The sequence below is a fragment of the Cloeon dipterum genome, chromosome X (genome assembly GCF_949628265.1).
Source record: "Cloeon dipterum chromosome X, ieCloDipt1.1, whole genome shotgun sequence".
Classification (NCBI taxonomy): domain Eukaryota; kingdom Metazoa; phylum Arthropoda; class Insecta; order Ephemeroptera; family Baetidae; genus Cloeon; species Cloeon dipterum.
This window is the reverse complement of record NC_088790.1, coordinates 11,719,399-11,746,883: the sequence shown is the minus strand read 5'-3', so window position 1 is coordinate 11,746,883 and position 27,485 is coordinate 11,719,399. Positions and strand designations below refer to the sequence as shown.

Below are 27,485 nucleotides of genomic sequence, written 5' to 3'. Positions count from 1 at the left end.
GCAAAAAATGAAGCAGCAGGCTGCGCAGGGCTGCACCACGGCGACCATTTCATTTTGCCCGAAAAAGCAGCTGCCGAAGCAGCAAAGGCGCAAAGAGAAATCCCCGCGCGGAGGCGGTTAAATGAAAGAGAGGGCTAGGAGCAGTGAGAACGAGAGAGAGGGCCCAGAACTCGGCAGGGATGAATTCAATGCAGCTCGAGTGCGGGTGGAATACATGTGGCGAGGCCAGGGGAAGGGGTCGGAGAATTTCATGGGAGCCCGCATTGCTCCCAACCTTTGCGTCTCCACGAAATTGAAACTATATCTCGCCTAGAAACCTAAACAAGGCTTTGGTGTCATTTTTTATAATTAGAGGTGTTTTCTTTATCTTTAAATTAAAACATTTATCAACGGTCTTATGGGTTCAAAATTGGGGCTACTTGGGACCTGATTTAGGAGTTGTATGGAGAAAATAGGGTTGATTTTTGCTGTCAAATTTCCCAAAAAATCAAGTTTCAATTGTAATCCACGAGACCCCAACACATCTTGTAAGTTAATAGCTCTAAATTTAAAACTGTTTTTGGAGTGAAAACAGTGAGGTTATAGACTATTTTAGGTGCCAAATTATTTTTAGTGCGATTTCGTTAAAATACTTTTCCATTTCAAATTAAATGGTTTTGGAGGATGTCTGGGCTGATTTAGACATCGTCTAATAGCCCAATTAAAAGATTTTTACTCTCACATTTTAGCATTTTTGCTTAAAAATGATAGGACTTTGACAAAACGTAAAGGAAATCGCAATTTTTAATGAGAACTGTGCCACTAAAACAAACTTGAAACAGTACATCGGCAAATTTGAGCTGTTTTTAAGTTACCCAGCAAGAAATTGGATATCATTCAGGATATTCAAAAGGTATCCGGGATATCCATGGATATCCCATATGATATACATCTGTACAGCCCGATGTCATAGGGCGGATATCCAATTTCTTGCTGGGCATGGGCTATGGGCTAAAAATCGCACTAAATTTAGATACAAAAAGGAAAATTTCCTAACAAGAAGAAGCAAAAATGTGCATTTTACGCGTATTCTTTGTCGATTGAATCGGTTTTATGCTGTTTTAAGACACAATTTATAAGATTGTAGCAGTTTTAGAGAAGATTTTGAGTATTGTTCAGTGGATTAAAATTGCACGATTCGTTCTGGTTTGAGGGTCCTGGAAGGATTAGAAGCTCAGAAAATTTTCATTCCTCGTTTCTAAGAAAATGATTTAATTTGAATGAAACAGACTTTCGCATGCCCGAAAAAAATTGGATGGAAATAATTGTCAAATTTTTCTCAGCAGGTCAAATAATCTTTTCCTCAAGGAAATTTTGAAATTTTGTGTGTTGTCCTTTTATAGGAAGAATCTTACATTTTTGGCTGATGGAGGGCGACCGTGGCGGCGATGCTGCAAGGGGGCTGTTGTGCGGCGGCGTGGAGAACGTCGGCTGACGCGACCCTCGGCTGGAGCGAGCAGCGCCGAACGACCGAGCTGCCTGCCTGTGTGAATCGGAGCGAGCGACGCGAGGGTGGGCCGGCCTGCTTCTCCGCAGTCTCCATTTTGCTGCTGATACTGTTGCAACCCTTCTTTCTCTGCTGCTCCCCAGCACTTATCTTGCACCCGGCCATGCCTGTCTGAACGAGCAGAGAGTGCGTCCGAACACACGAGCCGATTCGACAACACGCCGAGTGACAGGGAACACACACACACTCACCACTCTGCTCTTGACTCACTTGCTGCCCTCTGTGCAACCTTAGGGGTGAGTAACAAGAGAGTCTAAAATTCAGCTTTTTTTCTAAGATAGATTTTTAATTTTTTTCTGGAATTTAGGAGAGTAAAAAATCATTTTGCTCGGAGGTGGGATTTTTGTGGTTGGGAAATGATGAACAGTTTCCACCCGGCTCGGCAGAGATAATTACTCGAATTAGGAGCCCACCGCGCTTCTCCCGAATCACTAACTCTTCGCTACACCAGGCGTGCAAAACATATCATGCGCTCATGAGGTGGTAGCTCATTAGGTCGTAGATGAAACACACTCAAGAGAGTAATTAATGAACCAGAATGAATTGATTTCGCCACAGTGAAGATTTTGTTGCTGAGGGGGAAAATATTCAGCTCGTTTCCTTCTTCATTACAAAGTTTTCCTAATCTGATTTATCTTTGCAGCCAAAAACCTAATTATTTAAACACATTTAGCGTCTACGAAGTTTAAAATAATTGTGTAAAAGTCGATTTCATTTACCGAGTTTTTCCCTTTTTTCCCTCTTCATTCAGTCAACTGTTGATCACGCTCAAACCATTTCAAACAAATGGGTAAAAGCTTTTTAGTCCTCTTCAATCAACATCACTTTGATACTTTTAGTATGGGGAAATGACACGAGTCAACTTTGCTCGAGTGCAAATTAGTGGAGGAAAGAGAGAGAGAGAGAGAGAGATGAAGTAAAGTGAACAAGTTTTTGTCCGGGGATTAGTGACGAAAGCCGATTACAAATTGAACGGCAGAGAAAAGATCGGGCTGGTGAAAATCGTGGTCTGCCAGTATTGATTCGCGTCAGGTGTTGGCGAGATGGAGACGCCGGCCAAACAGCAGTGCGGACGGAAATGGCGCGGGCCAATCTGTTGATCGGCCGCCGCTTTGACTTTTTAAATCTCAACCCCTTTGATGCATTCGTCGGGCGGAAAAAAGCAGCCCGGCGCTGGCGCTGCTCTTGGCACAGGCTCAGAGTTCGCAGAGAGCCAGATGCGAGAATTTCAAGCTTTTGAGGCGCAGACGGAAAGCCCGCCGGAAGTATTTGGCACGCCAGCTGCCGAAAGCAACTTTTGCGAACGGGAATTTCGTTAGACTGCTCCCTCGAGCGGCAGTTGGGGGATGAAAGGGACTGCTAATGCAAGGAAAATGAAAGAATCCATTCATCTTTCGAGGGAAGTAATTATTTGCGGAGAATCCTTCGCTCAAAAGGAATCAGGGGTCGACGTAAAAGCGGCTTTTGGATCGTAAACAGAAAGGTGCGTTTTTGTTTACTAAACTAAAAGCGAAACATTTCTGAAGGATTAAATTTAATTTCTTTCTCATCGATTACCAATTGATTGGAATATGTAACAAGCTCAACAGCTAAATAATAGCCACAAAATTTGTATTTAATTGCATTTATTCCATTTTTTGTTATTTTTCACCGAAAATCTCACAGGGGGATGTAGCCAATGCAAAATTGCTTCTTGTTGGCGTTAGGGATGGCAAAAGGGTGGATACACATTCAAGTGCGAGACTGTTGCACCCACTCAAGGAAAGCCGAACGTGAATTCATCCCTCTACTCACTTTACCGGGCAATAATTCTCGTCTCGCAATATCAAGAGGCGATATTTTCTCGCCGCAAACGGAAAGCAATTTGCGTCGCGCAAGAAAGCTCCGTTCGCACCTCTAATTGTCGCAAAGGCACGGAAAATTTGAGTGCCGTCGCCGTCGCATCAACACGAGCAGGAATGGTGGAGAGTTAAGTGGAGTTTCTGCTCTTGAGGGGCACGTATGCAACCTGTGCAACATCAAACGCGACCCGGTTGCATATTTCTTATGTGGCAGGCGCTCCGAATCGATGCAGCGGCAAAGGCGTGATCTGGGAATGCACCTTATTTATCTAGTTTTTTTTTTCATCTCCGCCGACAAAAATTAAAAGAGGAGATTACTGCAAATCCCACTCATTTTGAGTTCTCAGTCGGCTCAACATTAAAAACATCCGAAATTAAAAAAATGCTTCCTTGTAAAAAGTCAGTTCTATTTTTTTAACTGCTGCAGCCCTATTCACGAGGGGGAAATTTTTAAAACAAACAATGCTTTTTTAAATTTTTAATTGAATTGACACATATTTACAAATCGTTTATGCATAATCAATAAAAAAGAATCAACAATCTTCAACTCCCAAGAGCCTAAACGTGCTTCAAAAAACACTAACTAGAAAATTTATCGAAAATGCTTTATTATATTGTTTTACATTATTGATATTGGACCAGAAATATGAACATGAATAACATGGGATTATTTATTTACTATTGTTAATTAGGATAGGGATTTCAATTTCAGCAATTTCACTGTTGTCTGTCTAGCAATCTCTTATAACTTCTTTTTATTAAAAATTTAAGTTAATGACCATTAAAAATGTAATACCACTTTTTAACGTTCAAATGAATCAATATGAGGCCGTTTGCTGAAAAACAATTAATATAAATTTGCCACAGGCATGCAGGGTGGGTTCATAAGCACCCTCATTTAGAGGGCCAGCGTAGGATATGCGAAGGGGCGCACGGCCTGCATGCAGTGTTGAAATTATTAAAAAATCGACGTGAACAAGACTTGCGCTCGAGCAAGCACGCAGGGTAAACACACCGGATAATGACTTTCTCATCACGCCGGCTGCATGTTTTGCTAATGTCGCCGCCGATGGGCTCAAGAGTGTCACCCTTTCCGTCAATATTTCCGTAAGAGTGGATTAAAAATGACACACACTATAGCAAGATGTTGAGACTACACGGAGTGTTTTAAATGACAGGATTATAAGTTGGACGTGAAAACTTGATCACCTCCCGTGAGATTTCATCAATGTTTGCGTTGCAAGCTTGCAACGAGTGGTAGCTGAGAATGTTTTAAGAACAATTAATAAACGTGATTATGGTATCACGAAAATTGACATACAGACTGAATTTTCATCGTAATTATAGACAACAGCATATAAACAAAATTTATTTCACAGTGGCTACTCCCTTAGGCGAACAACGAGGAATGGAAGACTGGATATTGAAAAATAACATTTAACGCTCTCGCACTGTACAGCAGCAGTTTCGGCCCCGCAGGCCTCATCAGCAGCCCAATCAAGAGAAAAAATAATGTTAAATTCAACCTGGATGTTTTTTTAATGAACTATATAAACGGTATAGTGTTTTTAGTCAACCTGAAAAAAGGGCGCAAATTCGAAATAAACATTATCACAACTGATACTCAGTGATCTGAATAAATCTGTGTACGAGGAAAATTAAATTTCGTCAATATCAAACCGTTTCAAAAGAGCAAAAAGGATGAAGCCGTTTGACTTCTCAAAGAGCAAACTTTGTCGTTGACATATTCGTCTGACGCGTTCCAACTCAAACAGGTCCTTATGACAGCGTAATGTGATTTTTTATTCATCAAGCGGACGGCGGAAAAAACCGGGTTGAATCAATAAATTTGTCATTTGACACGCCGAGTGGGAGGAGCAGCAGTCCGCCCCCGCTACTGTGAGGGCTGGACGACGAATGTACAATTGAATGAACGCCGCTGCTGGCTGCTACTACTCAAACACAGCTATAAAACTATTCTTGTTTGTGTTCTTACACTGGAGCAGCTTGTTGTTTTTTGTCTGCTGCTGCGTGATTCTGACAGCCGGCTGATAAATGAGCGGACGGGTCGATACATTCAGACTTCTTTTTACACTATTTGCGGACATGCAGCCTGAAGGCATAATTAAACAAAATGTGTGTGCATAGAGTGCGGACTAAAAAAGGCCACATGATTTATGAGCCTTGATGGCAAGAAATTGCTATCACTTCACCTCGAGGGTGGTACAGAAATCTAATCGAGGGCATTTATGAGCAAACACACACACCAATTTGCTCCTTAAAAACAGGGGAATAATATTCTTAGATTTAGTGAAAAATATTGAAATACTAAAATGTAGTTAAAAATATTCAAAAACAGTCAATAATCAATTATAAATAAAACCGAAGATTGGATTAAAAAAACACTCGAAGCTTGTGAAATGATATAATGATATACATCTCAACGTCTATATTCAATTCAATCTATTTTTGATTCAGAAAGCAGCGCAGTGCCGCGCCAGCTATCTAATTTTGGGTCACGTAGTCAGACTTCAGCCGCCAGGAATTAGGCCAAGCTATGCCAGCCTCGCCTGCCTCACCAGCTACCGGAAACAAGTTGAAAAAATCGAAACGAACTAGAGAAAAATAAGCACTATCAAAACTTCACTTCTGTAAATTTGTCAGCCACCGGGTCAAAAATCGGCTGCAGCCAGAAGACATTTAAAATTGCGCGGCTGAAGACTTCTAATATTTGCCCTAAAATGTTTTTTAAAAAAAATATAAAAAGCAAATTTTCTACTTCAGCGCCTTTGCGGGACTTGAAAATCAAAATATTAATATCTCTACGAGTTGATTTGTGTTATTAACACTTAATTAGGAGGCATTGACTGCTTTAATATTAAATTAAAATCAATCTTTTTTAATAGACCCCGGGTGCCTTATGGGTTTGTTTACATTGAAAATCCACTGGCGAGCTCTCCATCTCCATACACTCTCCTTTAGTCTTTTCAGCAGAATACAAATCCCGTCCAAGACGTAAAACAATGAGCTCGACTGCCTTTTCCTATCGCACACGCGTTTGTGCTTTTCTCAGCAGTAAAAGAAACTCCAGAACAACCCCCTGCGTTGTCGGGGGCAGGGTGATGTATTGGATGCACGTCCATCTTCCGACACTGGCGATCAAACACCTAAATCCCGCGCTCTCGGATTACTCTCTGTGCCGGGCAGCTCGGGCGGATAAACACAGCAGAGAGGGATGCCGGCCTGCCGCCCCCGTTCGCCTCCCCGCCGCGTCTGTCTGGCGGCGGGGGTGCGGAGGCCGCGTGGGCGACTGCGTTTTGCAAAGCACTCGCCGCGCTGATTGCGTGCTGCGAATATTCGCGTGATCGCTAATTAGTGTCCATATTTGACCCAAATCGAAACTTTGATTATCCGGGGAAAGAGCTCCAATCACTGGTTCACTCAAGTTGGGCCCTCAACTTTCTGTGAAAGCATCTCAAAGTATGTCGAGAGCAAATTTGATGCTGCAATTGACAGAATATCCTTCTCGTATTTTTAAAATTTGACTATTGCATAATCCTCTAAACTCTAATTTTTATCTGCTACAGCAAGAATTAATTGATAAATAAATATTTCTCCTGATTCAAATTACCAGGAATGAGTAAAAATGCGTTTTATTGTTTTATTAATGACATAAATGCTCAAGGTTCTCAGAAAAAGAAAATATAAATATTTTTTTGAAATTTAAGCTAATTTCACAACTGTATTATTTTAGAGTGCTCTACATCAAGTGCATTTTCTCCTAAAATTGGTGCTTAGAAACTGAATAAATTTCTCTGATTATCTGATGCCACTATGTGAAAACCTGCATGTTGTCCTAGCATGGGGGCGAGGGAGGCGGTGGTCTGCGTGTCAAATACTAAACGAAGTTATAATTAAGCACTGGCGCAACTGTTTTTCCAAACGTGTGACGTCAATTGTTTTGATGTCGCAATCGAAAGAGTTGATCCAAAAAATTTATAATTAAAAAGCACGCCTAGCAGGAAAAACAGCGTGAAAATTGTTGTGTAAAGAGCTCCGTTTCGCTGTAATAAAAAATAATTCAAGTAGCAAACAATTAATTAATTGAATGTGTGTAACTATAATACCAACAGTTTGTTTACGCCCCTCCCCTAGTGTTGTTGCGAAATTAAAAATTCTGAACAAGGAAGTTGAACTAAAAATATTTTTCATCAAGTTTTAAATTTCTAAAATAATATTTAATCATTATTCAACTGCATTTTCGAACAAGTAAGTACATTTTGGTCTAAAATCACAACTCTCTCTACCCGCGTGAGACATCTTATTTATTATGTTTGAAATCCATTAGTTTTTCTCGCCGTTCTTATCCTAACGGCCATCTTCTCCGCGAAAATCGCGAGAGATGATAAAAGTGGTGCGAGAGTGCAAATTACCATCGGTGGCGGCTGCTGGGTTATAACGTCAAAAATCGATTCAGCCGGGGTGAATATAAATTGCGCTGCACCCTTGAATGCGGCGCCAGCCTTTGCTAATGGTTTACGCGAAATTCGCACACACGCGGGATAAATATGGCTGTCACTTTTTATTGCGACGAGAGAGCCATAGCGAGCGTCATCGTCGTCGTTATTAAATTAGATAAGCCGCCGCCAACGCCACAGCAGCAGTTGTGCATGAAAATTTGATCGCTGCTATACATGCCGCCATTACACCATTTTACAAACACACCGGAAAAAAGATCCGGTACGCTAAAATTGGCCTAGTTGCTGCTTTTGTGCCTGCAGGAAGTTCGCAACTCATAAAGTATACAATGAAAAATTGATCCTGTAGTACATATTAATACTGGTTTTAGCTGAAACCCACACGTCAATTTCGGTACCTTTATCCGACATTTTTTTATAAAAAAAAATCATGACAACATGTATGTATTTTTCCAGTCTTGAAAGGGTAAAATATACGTTTTCAGACGATTTACACAGTCTATTCTTTCCAGTGTGTTTTCTCATAGAGCTTTTATTTTGTTGTTGTTCATCGTACCCACGCAATTATTAGCAGCATCAATACCCTCGTCGCTCTCAGACTCACATTTCCTGTCGAGACAGCAGAGCAATCATAATTTTGCCGGTCCTTCACTTTTATGAGCGCTATTCGCAACTTTTTTACTACGCTTTGAGAATATTTGCTTGGCGCCACGTCAGTCGCAGAGATATGTTAGCATTCTAGTTTCAAAACTCAATTTCCACTCCGCAGGGAACGGGAGGGTAGTCTTTGCTAACATGGCTGCAGTGCACATACTCGAAGATTTTTCGTCAAATAAATCAATGCATGTGGCAAGAAAAAATGTTTTTAGCACTAAGCATATCCGTGGATCAAAATAATTATGTAAAACTGGAGCTAAAAGAAAAAATAAATATATCATTACTATAAACAAGTTGCATATTTACCTCATTTTATTATCAATTGCTAAATGCATCATGTGAGCAAAAACAGCGAATTAACCTTAAATTTGCTTTCACACGCGATTTATCAGTTTTTCTCCTGCTAAACACATTTTTGCATGTCGCTAATTTGCGTTTCAAAATTGCTTATTACAGTCATCATTTTCTATTGCGTCGGGGTCTGGCTTTTTACGGAGAACTAGGTCACCGCAAGCAAACATCAAAATCTCTTATATTTCTTCCTGCCGCTTCACTCCACCTGTCAGGAGGAATTCCACACGTCCACCGTTGCGAATGAATGAAGCAGACACGTTCAATTTCCCTCGAGAGGAAAACTCGACATTTTTCCCCGTCAGTCCTGCTACTGCTGGCTGGGAATTTCTGCAATATAGCAATAATTTGCTAATCCAACAGCAGCTCACACAATCGATCAAACGAGTTGCTTATTGCTTTGTAATCAACTCAATAAATTGTACGTGATTCAATCGGGAGTACAGTTCCTTTGAAATATAAACAATGGAGTTTACCTCTGTTTCCGAGAAGAAAATATATGCTAAAATGAGATTGTTACCGTTGGAAATTTAATTTGTCCGTTTGGTAGCCCTGCCTTTTTCGCCAGACTCCCAGCAGTAGTTGTTCTTTCGTCCCTCTCTGCCCGCCGCTACACTTTATTGATTTGCTCTGCTGCCTTAATCACATCTTTCCAGACACACACCGTGAATATAAATCGACTGCTGCACTCTCTTGGACTCGGTTGGTGCTCGTTTTTCTTCTTCTGCAGCTGGATTGAAAAATAATGCTGCTAATTTTCCTCTGCTGTCTGCTCGCTGAGACTTTGATTAAATGAAATATATAGCTAGCACGCACAACGTGTCCGGCTAAGAAACTTTACCAATTTTTCTTCCCGTCCAAAAAACAAATTGAAAATAACGTTCTGATAAGAGAGTCAGGTCACATCTTTAAAAGCAGCTATCAGCGGAAAACACTTTTAGCAAAACAAATAAATTCATCTTGAAAAGTGTTTCCGAGAGAATCCTCTTACTCTAAGAAACGAAAAATATGAAATTGCTGATGGATTGAGCCGCCCTCAGCCGGAGTAAATAAAAGGCTGAGCTCAAAAGTCACGTAGTCCTTGCAAAAGTGCTTTTCCGCAACATTGTCGCCGCATATGAGATTGGTCGATTTTTTCACGTCCATTAAAGCGGACAGTTTGATTTAATGCCTCTACGGGGCTGCATTTCGCAGGTTTCCTCACGATCCGTTTGCTTGAGAAAAAAACTGCCTGTCCTCTCTGATTACGTTAACTTCGGAGCTTTTGGCTTGCCCTGGGGAGCAAGTTGTGTCGGTTGAATGCAAAACAACACGATTTGCAACCGTGGCTGCTGGGAAACCTGGTCGAGTTGTCTAACTTTAATTGGACAAAGTTCGTGCGTGCTGATGACGCCACGCTGGTGCACAGATAATATACTCGGGGGTGGCATGGCAGAACTGATTGAGAGTTTCAAACACCACCTCCAAAACTGTTCCACGAAAAGCTAAAATATCCGTGCCTGTGACACAAAAAATTACAATATGTTTCGATTTTACACCAGCGGGCTGCAATATTTTCTAAGCTCACAAGGAATTATGATGTTCCGGCAAAAACAATATCGCGCAGACGAAGAAGTTTTGGCAGAAAATTACTCGACACGTGCCAACTCCACGAGACACGCGCGAGCAACTTTCCGATATTGATGGCATAAATCTCTCGGATTTTTCCCCTTCCAATCGTGAAACTTTGCTCTTTGTCTGCCGTGAAAACTTTTTCGCCAGATATGCGCACATTTCGCACTGGTAAAAAGAACCGTCAGCCCAGGAATGCATTTTTTCTTGTCCGTACCCCAACTTTCATGGCAGTAGACTATTCCTGGAACCTCGTGCGTGACTTGAAACAATGGGAAACTCTCCCATACAAAAAATCACGCCGCCGAGTTGATGGTGATTGGATTTCAAACCTACCGTCAGAAAATTAATCCCAGCGCTCCAGCATAACTTGGAGTTTCAAAAATCGATTTTTCCAAAAAAAAATCAATGCACATAAATAAAGCTTGTGTGAACTTCATATTTATTCACTTAAAAATAATTATTGAAAGACTTACGTAATGTATTTATTGTGATTCTTTGCTTTCTAGTATGTACCATTTACTAGACTGTGTCAAAAAACCTTTAACTTTATCACAAGCATTCCGTTATAATAAATAAATTTGTAATTGACTTTTAGTTGTACACCGATGGTGTCCAATAAAATGAATAATAATAATAAAGACTTACGTAAAATGTGCAATCAGTAGGGAGTCTCCAGAGAATGATATAAAAGATACTGAGCTTGAAGATTAATTTTCTGTTTCACCTCGATATGATCGTGATATTGTAATTAATTGATTTCCGTTGTTACAATTAATCATAATACATTAATGTATCCCAGGTAAAAATAAAAAGCATGATGCTTTTCAGGTAAACAGGTTGACTGCACATGAGGACAATGCCAAAGTGACCCAGATTAGTAAATTGAAAAAAGGAAACTTAACAAAAAGGTTATCTTCAAAATTTATGATGTTATTGTAAAAAGCTCCTTCTGTTTTGACTGGACTTGTATAGCGATCCAAATAAGAAATTTGTTTGAAAGTTCAAACATGTGTGGCATAAAAAATTCCACAATCGCCCATTTCTGTGATGAAGAGGGTCTAAAATTAACTCTTCCAGAGGTCAGTGAAATATGCAATTACCCCTTTTCAGTGACATGCAAAAAGAGGCTCATTCCTCTGCCGGGGAAATGCATAGTCGCTTCTCTGCACAAGAAGAATGGAATGGCACACACACATTCTTTTGAGAATGAGATAGATGAGCAGCTCACGCGGAGCGATGAAAAACCGGGCTCTTTTGCAGCATCAGACCGTCTGCATCCGACACGTTTTTATTACCGCTGACAAGCAAGCAAGCAGGGAGAAAGAGAAGCCCCCAGGCGAGTTTTATAAAGGGAATTCAGGTCAAACGAGAAATTTTGAACCGAATTTTCCGAGCAGAGAATTGTAAATTATGGGCGACGGGTCCAAATCTGGAGTTACATCGCAGCAGTGACGCATGTAGATCTTGAAGAAATTATCTGATGGAAAGTAATATCTTTTGGCCGAATAAATTCTGGACTCGAAATTGATTTAAAGTGGATCATGAAAGGCCAACAATTAAAAACATGTATTTGTTTTGCATTGTTGGTTATTAAAAGTGATTCGTCGAATCTATTTCTTTTTAAATTTAGGAACAGTTTATCTTCTTCGACGTTCAATAATTAAAATCAGAACCAAGTTTTAAATTTCAGATTTTTGACAAATAACTAAAAAAATATTCAAAGGTTTGTCAATGATTTTTTCGCTTAATTTCGATTCCCGGGAATTAAATTGTTTCACAGAAAAATCCCATTGTAAAATAACAATTGTAGTGATATCCAGTTTCTGTTGAGCACTCGATCGTTTTTTTTTTTTGTATTTTCGCTACCAAACTGCTCTTGCAAAATAACATCAAAATCCCCTTCAACATCTTTTAAACATATCGCATAAAAATCACAAAATCCTCTTATTTAAACCAGCTTTCACTTTAGTATCGACATTGCCAAGCACTGCTCGGGCATCCCAGTGCGACAAGATACACAGCTAGCAATAATGGCAATAATAATTACTCATTTCTGAGCTTCAACCGGCGGCTTAACCCTTTGAGTTCCCTCTGTGCCGTTGTGCAAACACGTTCGAGACCTCGTCATCAACAAAGACGGTCGAGTAGTGAGCGGCGAAGACCTAGCAAAACTGCTTTTCATTGTTTGTGTTGTTTTAAGAGAGCTGCCGCTGCAGTGTACAAGGGGCAAGCTCGCACCCTTGCTGCGATGATAGCAAACACACGCATGAGGAATTTACGCCTATGCTAAGTTTGCTAACTATGATCTTTTCTGTTGCCTGACGTGATAGGAAAAGGCTGTATGCATTTTATTTTAATCAGGGCGGGAGAAGCCCAAAAAATATAAAAGACATCAAATTGTGACTTGTGATAAACATCAATGTATTTGCGACAAAGTGTGAGAGTAAATAATAATAATAATTTTGTAATTTTTTACTCGTAAAAGAAAAAGACATGTACTGTTGGTGGCAAATTTCGCCAATTTTCGTTGTCTTTTCAATTTTAGGATACCGTTTGGACAGTCTTTTTGTTAATTGTCCACCCATTCGAAACATCCTGCATTCATTTTTTATCGATTAAAATTCCTCAACGTATGTTATTTTACTCTGATTTTGGCAATGACTACTATGCTTTTCTGTTCGTGTCAAAGGAGAGCCTAATGTGTCAATGCAGAATACAGCTTCATATAATTAGTTTATAGACGAGCTTCGTTTCAAATTCTGTATGTGTCAAACACACAAAACGCCCACTCTATTGAGCATGCCATTAATTGTTCTGTTTTACCAGAGGCAGCCTGCCAGCGGATCTACCATACCCTGGGTTCATGGGAAATTTATCGGTAGACTAGTTTTGCGTAGCTGTCATCACATCTATCGCAAACTGCAGAGTGTGAGGGGCATTGCAAAAAAATCCACGTGCATAATTCATTTTACGCGCCACTGTGTTTATACATTCCTCGAATGCCTTCAGCGGGCGAGCTTGTGAATGAGACACGCCAATGAATATTTATCCGCTTGCGCTTGCGAACATATATATACTAACCAGATTATTCACGCTACAGCGAGTGTGTTTATTAAACAACAACTGTCGCAGTTTGAAACTAACTCAAGTTACGGCATGACATTTCAAACGTACAAATCTCAAATCTGACTGCTGAGTGAGTTCCAGGAATTTCTAGGGCGAAACCTACTCAAAGCTGCTTGCTTGGCAAAGCAAGTCGAGCGTATAGAGATTTAATTTGCAGGCTTCATTATAAAAACCGGGCGCAGTGCTTCTCAAGGAGAAATTGTTCACAGAAGCACCACGGTGGAAACTGCTTTGCCAAACAGCAACTAAATTTTCAGCCTTTCAGTTTCATTAACTTCGTTGAGCAATGTGCTTTATTTTTTGTTCATGTTTAGTCTCCCTAATTTGTCTCCAGAAAACCTTGCTGAATTGCGATTTGTAGAGAAAGTTGGCGGTGAAAATAATTTAACAAAGCTCAGCGGCATTAAATGCAAGTGAAATTATAAAACGGGAATTAAAAAAATTATCCCACAAGATGTTCACCGGAAAACCAGTCTTTTGGCTGGCATTGTTAAGACATTCTTAGGAGTGAATTTGAGCATTTCAGGCATCTTTTTCTAGCAGCCAATTATCATAGAAGGCAAAAGGTGCTTTGATTAAGTTTCTTGAAAGGCTCAAATAACTTGACATGCTGGGAGGCGCATTGGTGCCGACTCAATTTTTTGGTTTTTGCACATTTTCATCAGCTTAAGGGGCAAATTTCTGGAGTTCCAGTAGAAGACCTCGGTGCAAAATAATGACCACGATTGGGCCCAAGCTCCTCAGCGGCCACTGAGACCCAATGTTATTCGCTTGGCGGTGTTATTGGGACTTGGTGAGCTCAAAGCCCACGGGACGTGCTGAGCAGAGGATACAAATGAACATTAGGTTGCCGTTGTATTATGCTTTTTGAATCAGCCACCGCATTGGCGGACAAGCGCTTCTGCAGACAAAGATAGCGGCCAGTACATTGTGACATCATAAATTTTAAGCCTGGCATAGATTATGACACGCCACCTCCAGTGCCCTGATTGTTGGTTCTTGTCGGTAACAAAAGAAAATCCAAGCCCAAATTAGAAAACGTCAACTTCAAAGCACGGCAACTCCATCACACACTGCGTTTACAATTAAAAACATTTTTCATACCTGACACCATCGCGTTCATTCGATCTAAAAAAAGAGAAAATGTTGGCTCTGGTGAAATTTTAATTAAGGTGGGGCGCGTCTAATGAAACACATGCCGCGACGAGAGCGGGTGCAGCTTTGTATATGGGCGAAAGGTGACGTCACGTGCGCGCCCCACTGACGTGACATTGATCCACCGGCTTCTGGCCCTTTACGCGCACGCACACTATGCTCGCGGTCGTCGATCCTTATTTCGCCGACTCCATGCACACCCTGAATGTACAACCGACCGCGTGCGTGTCGTTTCCCAACATTTTTACATCAGCCGGGGTATACTTTTTGATTTCACAGGCTCGAATAATTTTGCAGATTGAAAATGGAATCTCCGTGAGAGACGTAAAAGTAGAACGAACTGTTCCCTTGTCCTCTGTAAATATGGCTGCATATAAAATTATTACTTATTACTAATCCAATTTAAACTGCTTGCCCATATTTTCGTGATAGATTTTGATTTCCCTCGAGGAGATCTAATTTATTCAACGGTGTATGTTAGGAAAACTTTGTCGTCCATTTCCAAAGAATTTTCAGTCTCCCTGGGTCAATTTAGGACTTTTTCCATCTATCACTGAAGTTAAAGTTGTTTAAAAAAATGTCAAATTGCGTTAGATTCTCTCTAGTATATTCTTTAATAATCGATACTTTGGCTCTAACACTCGAACTATGTAATTCATTTATTCGATCAACCAGGACTTTGCTTTCTCGGCGGCTGTCAACTGAAAGCCCAAATGACACAGCGGTGCGACGGATTACACGTGTGCGACCTCTTGTTTGCGAAATCCGTGCGGGGCCGAATTCCAGTACTTGCGGCATAATGGATGCAGCGTCAGATTTGCATAATTACCGCGTCGAGAGTCTATGGTGCTGCGCCAGAGCGAGAGAGTGTTGTCGCTTTTTAATGCGTTTGACAGTGCCTGCGTTGAGTATGTATTCATATTTATGCGCGTTAACGAGCCGGAATATTTAAATATTTGGCTATGCTGCAACCCCTCAGTCAAGTCATTTTCAACTAAAATCCAAATCGTCTCCACACAATAGCGTTGAGTTTTTTTTTTTTTCCAGAGATGCAAAATTCGTTTTTGAACAAAGTTTTGTAACTGCCAACACGTTCAGACCAAAACCAACTTTTGAGCGATCCCTCGGGGTAAAAAAGATTGTTTTCATCAAAAACGACTGTCATATATATAACATATTGTATATATATATATATATGTGTGTGTGTGTGATTAAAGTCTTGTCCGATATGTTGCTTGGAGATTTTTTTCTTACGCATGTGTAGAAGCACCTACTTTAAAAATTTTCAAAGAACACCACTGTTTAAGATCCTCCGATTTCAGAATTCCATCGAATTACGCCTGCATTCGGTAATTTCTTTTAAATTCATAACTAGAAACAGAGGAAAACACTGCTTCATTTTTAATTGATGTCAGGTTCCTTTTCAGGTGAATTGTTTTTTTTTAAATCAACGGTCAATCATTTATAACTTTATTTTACCGAACTCGTGATACATTAACCGCAAAAGCAACAGATTCGCTTGCGGCACCCCAACCGAAATCAATCAAAACAAGCAGCCTAATTGGATATCGACTAGACCCACATGGGTGCCGTCTTATTTGCCATTCGAATAACCACCATCGAGGCTGGCTCACGCTAAAAAAGAGCAATTAGCCGGGAGACTGCTATCATAAATTCTGGTGATTTGAGCCATTAGCGTTGTGTGGATATATAAATTCCGGAGGTGAATAATTCATGTGTGGCGTGCGGACGTCATCAGGGGAATTCGAATCGAAAGGAGGAATTAAAAAAGCTGCTGCGGTGCGATTTGCAGCCGCGCGACGCGCGGAGGAGTGCTGCGGCGGACACGGGACGAGTATCGATCTCCGCCCGGCTAATTATCAAAGGCCTCCCTCTCTCTCACTCACTCGCAACCCAGGTGTGCGACATACACTACAATACAACCTGCCACGCACCCAAAGCAGCAAACTCAGCTCCATCGAAAGAGCCGTTCTGCTTCTCCTGTCACTTGCTTCAGTGGGGAACGAGCGCAGAGTAGAGACCTGATCGGCTGAGTTTGTGGATATTCTCGGTGCACGGTTTGATAGGACGAGGGGCTTTGACACATAGAAGAAATTTCTCTTAGTTTTTGAGGACATTTAAATATGCAGAAAATAATAGTTACAAACTGAACAAATAGAAAAGATTAACACAGGCAGGGAATTTTGTAAATACAAATAAATTAGAATTAAATTAAATAGCTCATCTACTATAAATCCTTGATAGGTATTACTGAAAATGTTTTAAATCCCATAATCACAAAAATGACCCTGGGTAAAATATTAAAATCGTTTTGCCATCGCAACATGTCATTTTATAAGATTAGCTATCATTAATAGTCAGTAATGATTTGCTATGGAGAGGAGGCATTCACTCGTTGCTCTCTAATGGCACAAATTACCTAGCGGCAAATCGGAAATCGACGGCAAACGTGTATAGAAACCGATTACAGCTTTAAATGACCGCAATTTGCAAGAGCTTGTTTGGTTCGGACTGTGAGTTCGGGTCGGAAAGAACAGGAAAAATCCTGTGTGTTTTTCCCTGTTGAGTGAAGCGCCATTTATTATTCGGCAGCAGGAAAATCTGGAATAGGGAAGACTCGAAAGAATGTTTTCCCCTGTGAGTTTTAGGCCGATGTTAAGTTGCACGAGATTAAATCGCATTAAGAACTGGCAGACCAGCGTGGGCAGACGATTCGTCTTCTCCTACCAGTCTTGGGCAAACTTCTGGAGAACTCCGACTTTGCATGGGGCTGTTTACAACGTAATACAAACGAAATGGTTGCTCTCAACCGTGTGCTTGGGTAGGCGAACAAAAGCAAAGCCCGTGGTTTTGTTTGCGTTTCTCAGTTTCCACTTTGCTTAAATTTTGAATGAGAACTTACTCCAAAGAGAAAGCGAGAAACGCGAATAATTAATTCTATAGATTGGAAATTTGCCGAGAAATAAGTTTTACAAGATATAATTAATTATATTTTAGGCATGTTTTATTCCTTAAAAACAAATAATTTATTAACCATTTTAAAAGGCTCCAAGAAGTTTTTTGTTTTCAATAAAATATTTTCAAATGTATGCTAATACACAATATAATTTAAGGGCAACTATCTCTTGATATATATTAATTAGCCAGAGACAAAAGCGGGCAAGGTCTGACGTCAGTGATGTGATGACGCATAGAGGTGCTGCTGACGATCGTCTTTGTCCCGCTAGAATCCTCCACTTTATTTTCGTCGTTCTAGCCTCATCACTATTCATTTGTTTTGCATCTAGCTTAAGTGAAGTCCGTTCTGCAATCCCGATTGCGCTTAGGAGAGAGTCAAAAAGCTTTTTCCTTTCTCGCTGACTCGGCACGACTGCCTTAATTCTTTCATCCATTCCCGGCGTCGTTTATTGATTTAGGCCGAGAAGAGAGCAGGCATGGCTGCGATTTTGCAACGAAATCTTTTTCAGCAATCAGCGGCGGCAGTTCTATCTCTCATCCTTTTGAATAGTCGATCGCACTGCTCAAATCCCGACGCTTGATTTATCAAAAGCGCTTGCGAAAGAGACGACATGTGATTTCCCATGTGTGGCGAGAAGAGGCCCCTTTCCGCCCTTGTGAAAGTTTCAGCGAATCCGCCTTTTGTTATCGAATACCTCTGCCATTTCGCCACAAACCGGGTGCTGTATTTGGCAGGCTCGGGCACCAAACTGGTGCTGTGGGAGTTCTAATGGCGCTGTGCGAACACGGCTGGTCTGATTTTTCGCAGTTTCAAACTAGGCTATGGTGTGAATCCAACTATAAATGGAAAATTGTATTTCAACCAGAGTAATATATTACCATCGCAACAAGATACGCTCCAACCAGATAAAAATTATTTGTATATTATTTGTTTAATATTGATTTGAAAAAATCCCGATGTTTAAATTGGTCAGAAAAGTATTGCGGAAATTAACGATTTTTTTGTGAGACAGAGTTGACCCTCTACCACAAAAAAGTTTAATATGTTAAACTTGATAGTTAAATAGTTTTTAGTCGGAGCTGAAAAAAATGTTAAAAACTCGAACACAAATGATTTAAAATAAATTAAGCACTGCAAATTATACTTTATTCATAGTTTACAGCGTTTCAAACAATTTTTATCATATGTTTTTAATTGCTCGAAGATTAGTTTTAAATATTTGTCTAAAAACGCAATTTTAATTAAATGCCAAAGCTCAAAATATAATTGAATGTCCAGTTAAATTTAAATTTTGATGTTTTCAATAGTAAATCAACCAATCAGTAGAAGAGAGAGAATTTGACGCATGAAGGGTAGCTTTCATGTCTATTTTTTGCACTCGGGTCAGGCAATTTACTCTTTTTTCCAATTCATCAGCGGCCGTTCGTTTGCGGATTAGTCTGAAAGGTCAACCGTGCTGTTCCAAATGCCGTAATTAATTTGTTTGCGTGGGAAATTGGAACAAGCTCCACTGACGGTATTCTGCTCTCCGATTGAAAGCATCTCTCATGCTGTGTTTACCTCTTGGTGTAATATAAATATCACCTGCTGGTAGACTGGAACATAGTAAATATACAGTATATAAAACGAAGGTTTTGTGTTAACGACCTGAAGCTAAAAATATACAATTTTCCAGAGTTGATTAACATTGAAATCGGATAGAGTAATATTTTTACTCTTCATGAAAAGGCAAGAAGATTAAACACAACAACCTTCAGTGTTTATTTTTGGATTTATGTTTTATTTCTATCGCAGTGCCGTCGTGAAGCTTGTAAATTGAATCAGTCTGGCTGCACATTACATAAATTGGATTTCGGCCCTTTGTTGCGTTGATCCGGCTGCAAACGCGAAAATCACACTTTGGCGGCTGCGTCGCTTTTGTCCGAAGCCCCGCGGACGACCGCCCACGGAATATGATTTTGTGGATCAAGCGAGAGATGAGAAGCTGCGCACGCGTTACGACTAATTCATATCGGCGGCTAGGCAACCGGCGCAACACGCCGGACAAACAGGTTGCGTGAGCATCGCGTGGGTGGATGCCGCCGCCCCGAGGCAGTAAATCGTGGCCAAATTTGACGGCGGGTCACTTTTCGCTCGCCGCGTAAAACGCTCGCGTGCTCCGAATCCGGAATTTTCCCCTGACTGCGATATCTGCTTGAACAGCAATATTTCGAAAGTGAATTTTCGCTAGAAACGCCTGTGGCGCATACAACCTCTAGTTTCGAGACTCTATTTCCGAAAAAATCTGCTTTCTCATTCTCAACATGTACTATGTTTGGTTGGTATAGAACAAATGTTGATAAAATATGGGACTTTTATTGCTGTTGTAAATAACGCAACAAAATTTAGTTTAGATAAGTACACTCATTTATATATCCAGACTAATCCAGAGAGCATCAAATTGAAGAAAAAATCAATGCAATTTTAGTTTACTATCAAAATTCTTTAAATAAAACCTATTAAAAATTTTGTTCACCTTCTCACATTTTAGAGTTGTTGCGGCAAAGGGAAAAATTAAACCAGGAAAATGATGGTTGCGTTACCAATAGCAAAAAAAAAACAAATTGGATTTAATTTCTATGGCATTGGAAGAGAAAAGAGGAAAAAATATTTTATGGCAACGCTGTTAATTAGCATGCCACGCGCTGTGCAAAAAAGATTCCTGCTGAGTTGCGTCACGTCATTTTGAATTTATTGCGAGCGTGCAAGGAAATCGCTTATAGCCGACGGCGGCGATGGTTCCTTTCTAGACAGACACAAGATAGCAGAGGATAATCGTTTGTGTTCGTGATACGAACATAATACGCGACTGCTCTGTTTTTCGAGTCAGTGGATGTTTTGTTTTAGTGAAGAAAATAAACACCCCTCATCGTTGCTGCAATCTTCAAAAAATGTGTTTTATAGCTTCTTCCCGGTTTCAGTTTGCAGTTTTTATACACGTCAGAGATTTCAAATAATTTTAATTTACCTGTGCCATAGCAAACTTGAGCAAGGGAAGAAATCAACTCTCTGAACCATTTGCAATCCTTGCAAGGGGAATAAATGTTTAAAATTACTCCCGCTTTCACGTTGTCTCTACCAATACACATACTTTTTCCCCTTTAGAAAAGGTTGTTTGCTTAATCTAAACGTCACCCGCGCACTTGAAAATGCACATAATTTTGCTTGTCTGCTTTGCAAGTGAAAATATGCATCAACACCTCTGGCAGTCGCCGACTTTTTCAAGAGGTGAAACTGAGACGTTCATTCATACATGTGTTTTTTTATTCACCGCACGATTTGCAGAGCTCGTCACACACACAAAAAAGTTGACTGCAGTGCAACACGAGACTCGCTCGTCCCTCATTTTCCTCCTCAACCTTTTTTCTCGCAATCGCGCCGTGCAAATTGCAGCCACGGTCGTTAGTGTTGCATTCTCGCGAGCTCACAAAGAACGCGATGCAACTGCAGCAAATTGCACCCGAGCAGGAACGAGACGATTTCGAGATGAGTTGACGCAATTTTCCCACTGCGGTGCAATGAAAGGAAATGATAAGGAAATTGGTTTCTGATTATATTTTAAAAAGATCATTTGATATAAAATACGAGAGATAAAATTAGATATTTTCCCATCTGCAGAAGTTGCAAATCAGCGGCAAAACCCAATAACTCGGTCGTGTCAGCTGGCGGACAAACATGCATGACCCGCAAATTACGGGAGCCAAACACCGTTGGTTTGATCGTCGATCATCATCGTTGGGCCTCTCATTAATTTTGAAAACTTAGCCGCAGAACCAACGTCGGTGTAATTATTGCGAAATTCCTGCTCATATGTGTGCGCACTGCTCGGGCAGCCGACCGCTCGTCATTTTCATTTCGCCGGCCGTAAAAGCCGCCGGTGCAGCAGCAGCAGAGGCAGATAATAAACGCCATTGTCAGCAGTATGGTCGGTTTATGAAGATTTTATTGTTCTCCCGCCGCATTTTCACTTTGCACACTAGCATGCAGCTGGACAGATAAAACTCGCGCGCAGCAGTAAATTTAAATATACGGTTTCCCATTTTGTTTATACCAGTGGATAATGCTGCGGTTTAGTTGCCATGATTGATTGCATAAATTTTCTGAAATGCTTAATCCTAGATTCTTATCGACGATGAGCTTTTCAGGAATGAGTGTGAACGTCCCATGAATAAAATAAGCAAGTCGTCTGCAGCGGAGCCAATCGATTATTCGTAATAATTGATGCAGACTTGTTCAGCCTCAGCTCGTCCTCTGCCACGGAATACATTTAGATAAGATTGTCTTGGTGCTAGAAGAGAGTTGAAAGCTAAGAACTGCTCTTTCTCTATCTTTTTATTGGAAGCTATTTGCATTATTGATTTGTTCGGAAATATTTCTTGATACTGGAAAAAAGGAGTAAAATTATTTGCTCTATTTAACACAAAATATTGATTTCTTAATGATGAAATATATTTCTCTCTGAATTTTTATACTTATAAAAAAGGAACAAATTATATTAAGAAAAAATAAATTGAAATGCTCAGCTACGCACCAGTGTTTAAAAAGCGAAAGAACAGTATTTCATCGATTTTTTTATCCTGAAAGCCGCCTGGGACGTAAAGCATCTTAATTATGTGCCTGCAGATTTTTACTCTCGTGCCGCATCTGTATTCTCATTTTTATTTCGGGCATGAAATTGCAAAATGTGAAAAAGGGAGAGCGAGAAGAATAATTACTCTCAACGGCTCGTAAAGTTGCCAAGGGAACGAGAGGAGCGGACGGGCAGTAATTAAAAGTAGCGGGAGCGACTGGAACGAAATAAAATGTTAAATATTCAGGTCGGCGAGTTGTTTCTCTCTCTGATTTCGTCACGTTCGTATAAATTATGCATCAGAGCTGCTGTCCTTTCTCTGCTTTTTTCTGCGTATCTCTCGTCTGCTCCGCAAAACAAACGGTTAGCAAACAAAACAAAACTTTCTTGGAATATTTCTATTGTCCTGAGCAACAAATTTTAACAGCAAATAATGCCTTTCCATCAGCGTCGAACCCCACACTTTACCATTTATTTAAATGAAAACAACGTGTGCAAGCAAAACTTCCATTTCCGCCGGTTCAACGAGCCGCGAACGCGCAATCCTCTCGCACTGATAAAACTTTGCGCCTCTTGCGGCTACGGCAAGGTTCTCCCCTAATTTCCATATCATTTACCAGCTGCATACACTCCAGGGGCAAGATGCTGCTGCTGCCGAGCAGATTATAATATGATAATCAGCCGAGGAGGGCTTAACTTGCCTCAGCTCGGCGCGACGGGTTTCCAGCCCGCAATTTAATATGGCAGCAGTTCCGAATCAATTCGCGGCGGCACAAAAGAACAGCCACGACACGTTTAGCGCAGCTTCAAGCTTTTGGGAAAAGCAATAAACGTCAAACTGGGCCCACACATTAATAAATAACAAGAGGTCTATTAAGCACGATATACAGACCGGAGCTGCTTAAAATGAACGTAGCGATAATTTATTTACACGCGAAACGTGTCCCGCTTAAATATTGATTTAAAATGGACGTCGTTTTCAATAATCTGGATTCCTTGGATCAAGAGAGTGGAATTTTTTAAATTGTTAAGTAGAGCAGCCTGCGGATCCAAAATATAAAACAATATAATTTCTCAGATTGCTAAACAAAAACCTGTAATATACTGTATTTCCCTGCATTAAAATATTAATAGGAATTGAGCTGCAGGGAGGGCGAGGGGCGGGGTTACAAGAGATTTTGTGTCTTGCGCTCCTTTTCATTTTGCTCAGCAGCGTAGTTGATGCACACTCAATCAATTCTATTTTTTTACCAGCCTGTGCTACGAAATCCTTTATGGTAAATTTTGTGAGAGTAGAAATGTGAATTTTGTTTCGCATAATATGGCTTTTATTTTTTCGGGCCATCATTGTGATGGGTCGAAACAGCAGTTGGCCAGTTCAAAAACGTGCAATTAATTTTTCCTTCAATAAATTTGCACTTGCAGATTGCAGCCCATTATCAGCTTGGTTATTTGATTGAACTATGATATATATTTTTTGTTTTAATTTGTTTTTCTTAAAGAACCTATACTTAAGTATAGGTTGTAAGGAATTCTTTCACCAAATATGCCTGGAAAATGTGTAGCATTCTCATCGATTTTCGCAAACTACAATTTCCAGGTACACAATTCCCCTAAAATACTTTCCTCCTCGGCAATTGACACTTTCACCGACTTGACTTTGGTCGGGAAATGGTGTGCGGAGCAAGGCCGTCGAGCCGTCACCCGTGTCATTTTCCGTTCCGACTATTAAAGAGGTGAAAATAGGGGCGAGAGAGGAAGAAAGCAGTCGAGGCGCGTTTCCTGAGAATGAGCGACAGCTTGACACGCACCAACTCGTTATTTTGCATCGCGAGAAAGCTGTCTGCACGTCACAAAGCACAAAGAAATGGTCTGTCCGTCCGCCTAATTATAGAGGTTTGTGGCGCGGCGAGTTAAATCTAGAAACATTCAGTTCGGAAAAACTCAAGTGGTCTTGACTGAAAGAATTTGTCACTCAACTTTCCTTTAAGCAACAGTTTGATCCTTTCCACCTTTCACGACAAGACACATTTTGCTACTTTCTTATTTCGCGGCGAAGCAGGTCTCGTGCGCTATATGCTTCACAATTTACCGTCAAAGAATGAGCTTCAGTGCTTGGCAAATGCCGCTGAGATGGCTTTTCTTCTTTTTTTTAGTCGAGAGCCACAGTGCCACTTGCGACGGAACGAAGAGGAAAATATAAATCTCGTGAGTTTATTTTCTGCAGCAGACAATAACGCTGAACTTAAAAGAAAAATACACACAATACTTATCTTTTTATCCTGGAGTGAATGCTATATTGAGCTGGTGGAATTCATAACAAAATTAAAACGAAACCAAAAAATAATAAAGTCTCTCCAGGAAACCTATTTGATTGCGATTGCGGAGGTGGGCCTGCTGTGACGGAAAAGACTATCCGCGTCGAGCTACACGCGGAACAAAATTAAACGAAACATACTATTTAATATATTCATACAAGAAATACAATTAATTTGTTTATTTATTGAGTAGTTTTGATATAAAAATACATTCCAGTTGGCCTTTATGCGTGTGACTTAGAATATCTATCACCCTTTTTCATGCAAATATCAGTCGCACTGTTTAGCTGCCAAAAGAGCCTAGAGCGGAAACGGGTGCTTCAGCCGCTGTAAACACACTTGACTGAATCTGCATTTCAAATGCGCTCCAGCCCAAGGATTTTCAACTGACTGAGAGAAAGTCTGTCAATACCTATGCCAAATCTTTTTTAACTTGTTTTCTTGTATCTGTTCTTTTGCACAGCAAAATTACGCAATCATGGCATCTATAACAAATAAGTGAAATCGTTGGAATGTGAAAGTGAGCAAAGGGTGGGAAAATTTAATCAGCGCCAATTTTGAATTCAGTGGGTTTATCAGGGAAATGAATTTAATGTCCGCCGGTGAGGTATCTCTAAATTTGAATGTAATTTCTGGAACTTTCCAGAATGTGAGACGTTTGAAAGGGTTTCCGATTTCTGCACAAGGAATCAAAACTTGAATTCAGTGCGACTGACAAACCGGGATGGGACAATTTGAGTAACACATTTTCCTCCTGAGCCGTTCCGTGGTGCGGTTTCCGACTTTGCTGCAGGCTGCGATAACTTGTCATTCCGATTTTCCGCAAACACATAAACCGCGGACTCCCTTCTAATCGTGCCGGCAAAACCGTCGTATTACTTGCATACTCTGTTATCCATCACGCCAAACAACAAACAAACAAACACGAGCAAGCAAAACGCTGAAACCTCACTCTGGAAGTTGCAACAGTCTCAATTACAGCTATATTGTTTTGCTAAATAGGTTACTAGTAAACTAACCATTCTTAATTTGCAGCTTACTGTTTAATTTCATTGCTCTCTTGTTAACTGATAGTTAAAAAGCGCTAAATTTACTAAAATTCATCATTTTATGCTTATAAAATAATCCTTAATTTCATTATTTCGCATTTTGCTTGATTTATAAAATTATATCCTGGAAAATGGTTATACATCCTCACGTTTCTCACGAGTGGTTGGATGATATTGATTCGCAGTAATAATGCGTTACTGTGCTTCGTCTTAAGAAAAGATGTAGCTAAAATGGGAAAATGTTCTGGGAAAATTTAAATTGGCAGTCCCTTTAAATTAATGGGAAGTGCTTGTGAAAATGTAATGCGAAAAATCAATATTACGAGTCATGCAGCGAGAAAAGGATGTTAAAATATAGACAATTTTACCATTTCTGCTAATACTGCTATGAAAAATAAATGAATATATGATTAACGATTGCAGAAAATGTTTTTTTTTTGAAATTTAAATGGGGTTTCATATCTTTTTATGTACTTTCAATCTTCAGGCATCTACTCTCGCCAGTGAAAATAGTGACGGAAATATTCGCATTTATATTTTTAGCATGCAAGGCTATTTTTATCGCAGTGAGGAACTTTGCAAAAAGTCGGGTGCAAAGGCGGTCGCTCGGTGTGCCAGTGTGTCTGTGGGGTGCATTTGAGCGAATTGTGTCGGGCCGCCGCGACGCCGTCTTGTTAGATCGATAATGGAAGCCGGTGCTGCAAGCGTGGAGCGAGAGCACAAGACTGGCGCGTTGGCCGTGTTCGCTCGCTCACTCGCTCAGATGGGGCCGCATCTCCGAAACGAACACGCATTCGACTTCCGCGCTAACGCTTTCTGCGCACCGGGGGGCCAAGCTCTCCATTTCCCTTTCCTGGGCACTTATTTGTAATAAATTAATTACACACGCATTTTGAGCACCAAACATGCTATTTTAAGGGGCCATATATAAACAACTAAATGTTGTAAAAGTTAGTGATTGTTAGCAAAAATGTTCAATTTTCAGTTGTTTTTCACTTTTCTGGACTGTAAAATAACATTATATATTCGTAAACTCAAATTTTACATGCAAGTTGTAAAAAATTAAGATGAACAACTTTGTTACAAAATAAAGTGATTTATATTTTAAGTTAACATGAAAATTCCTTATTGCTACGAGTAGCAACTTTGGCTTCCATATTTTGGCAATGAAAAAGATATTTTTGCATCTCAATTAATTTTTCACTATTTGTGACACGTTTTGGTCATTATATCAACGTTTTTTTTTATTTAACATAGCTAAGAAAACTAGCCAGGAAATGAATTTTGTGATTTTTCCTCAAATTGATTTTTTTTTCATTCTCTGCATGTAAACAATTAGTTGTTATTCATGAGTTTCAGAGCATGGAATATGTTCTTAAATAGCGTAAGTGGACAGTTAAATTAAATGTTCTACTTCAGTCAAATTTTGGCGAGAACGAAGGATCTGTATTCAACTGAAATGAATTTTGTCCCTCCTATTTATTAATGTTCCCAACAGTCTTATCATTTCCAACGGCTGTCGTGATAATCCTCTTTGCAGTTTAATCTATGGATTAAGTATTTTTTTGCGAGTAAAATGCCGCTGACGATCAGAATCAGCTGCTGTCCATATCGTGTTTATTTTAAACTGTTCATTTTTCTTGTGGAAAAGAGCCATTGCACACTATTTTCTGAGTTAAAAAAATTTCTAACAAGTCATGAATATTATTATTTCATATGCAAAAAAGGAACGTTACACTACTCAATAAACATAAAAAGAAA

At 40.1% G+C, this 27,485-nt stretch overlaps 1 protein-coding gene across 1 annotated transcript in view; it reads left to right on the top strand.

The window, feature by feature from the left end:
- Positions 1–1,512: 1,512 nt before the first annotated feature.
- Positions 1,513–27,485, top strand: part of LOC135945059 (solute carrier family 7 member 14) — a 52,041-nt gene continuing 26,068 nt past the window's right edge. Inside the window, exon 1 of the mRNA XM_065492458.1 lies at positions 1,513–1,782. The gene's annotated coding sequence lies outside the window, so the exon portion shown is untranslated. The remainder of the gene's footprint in view (positions 1,783–27,485) is intronic.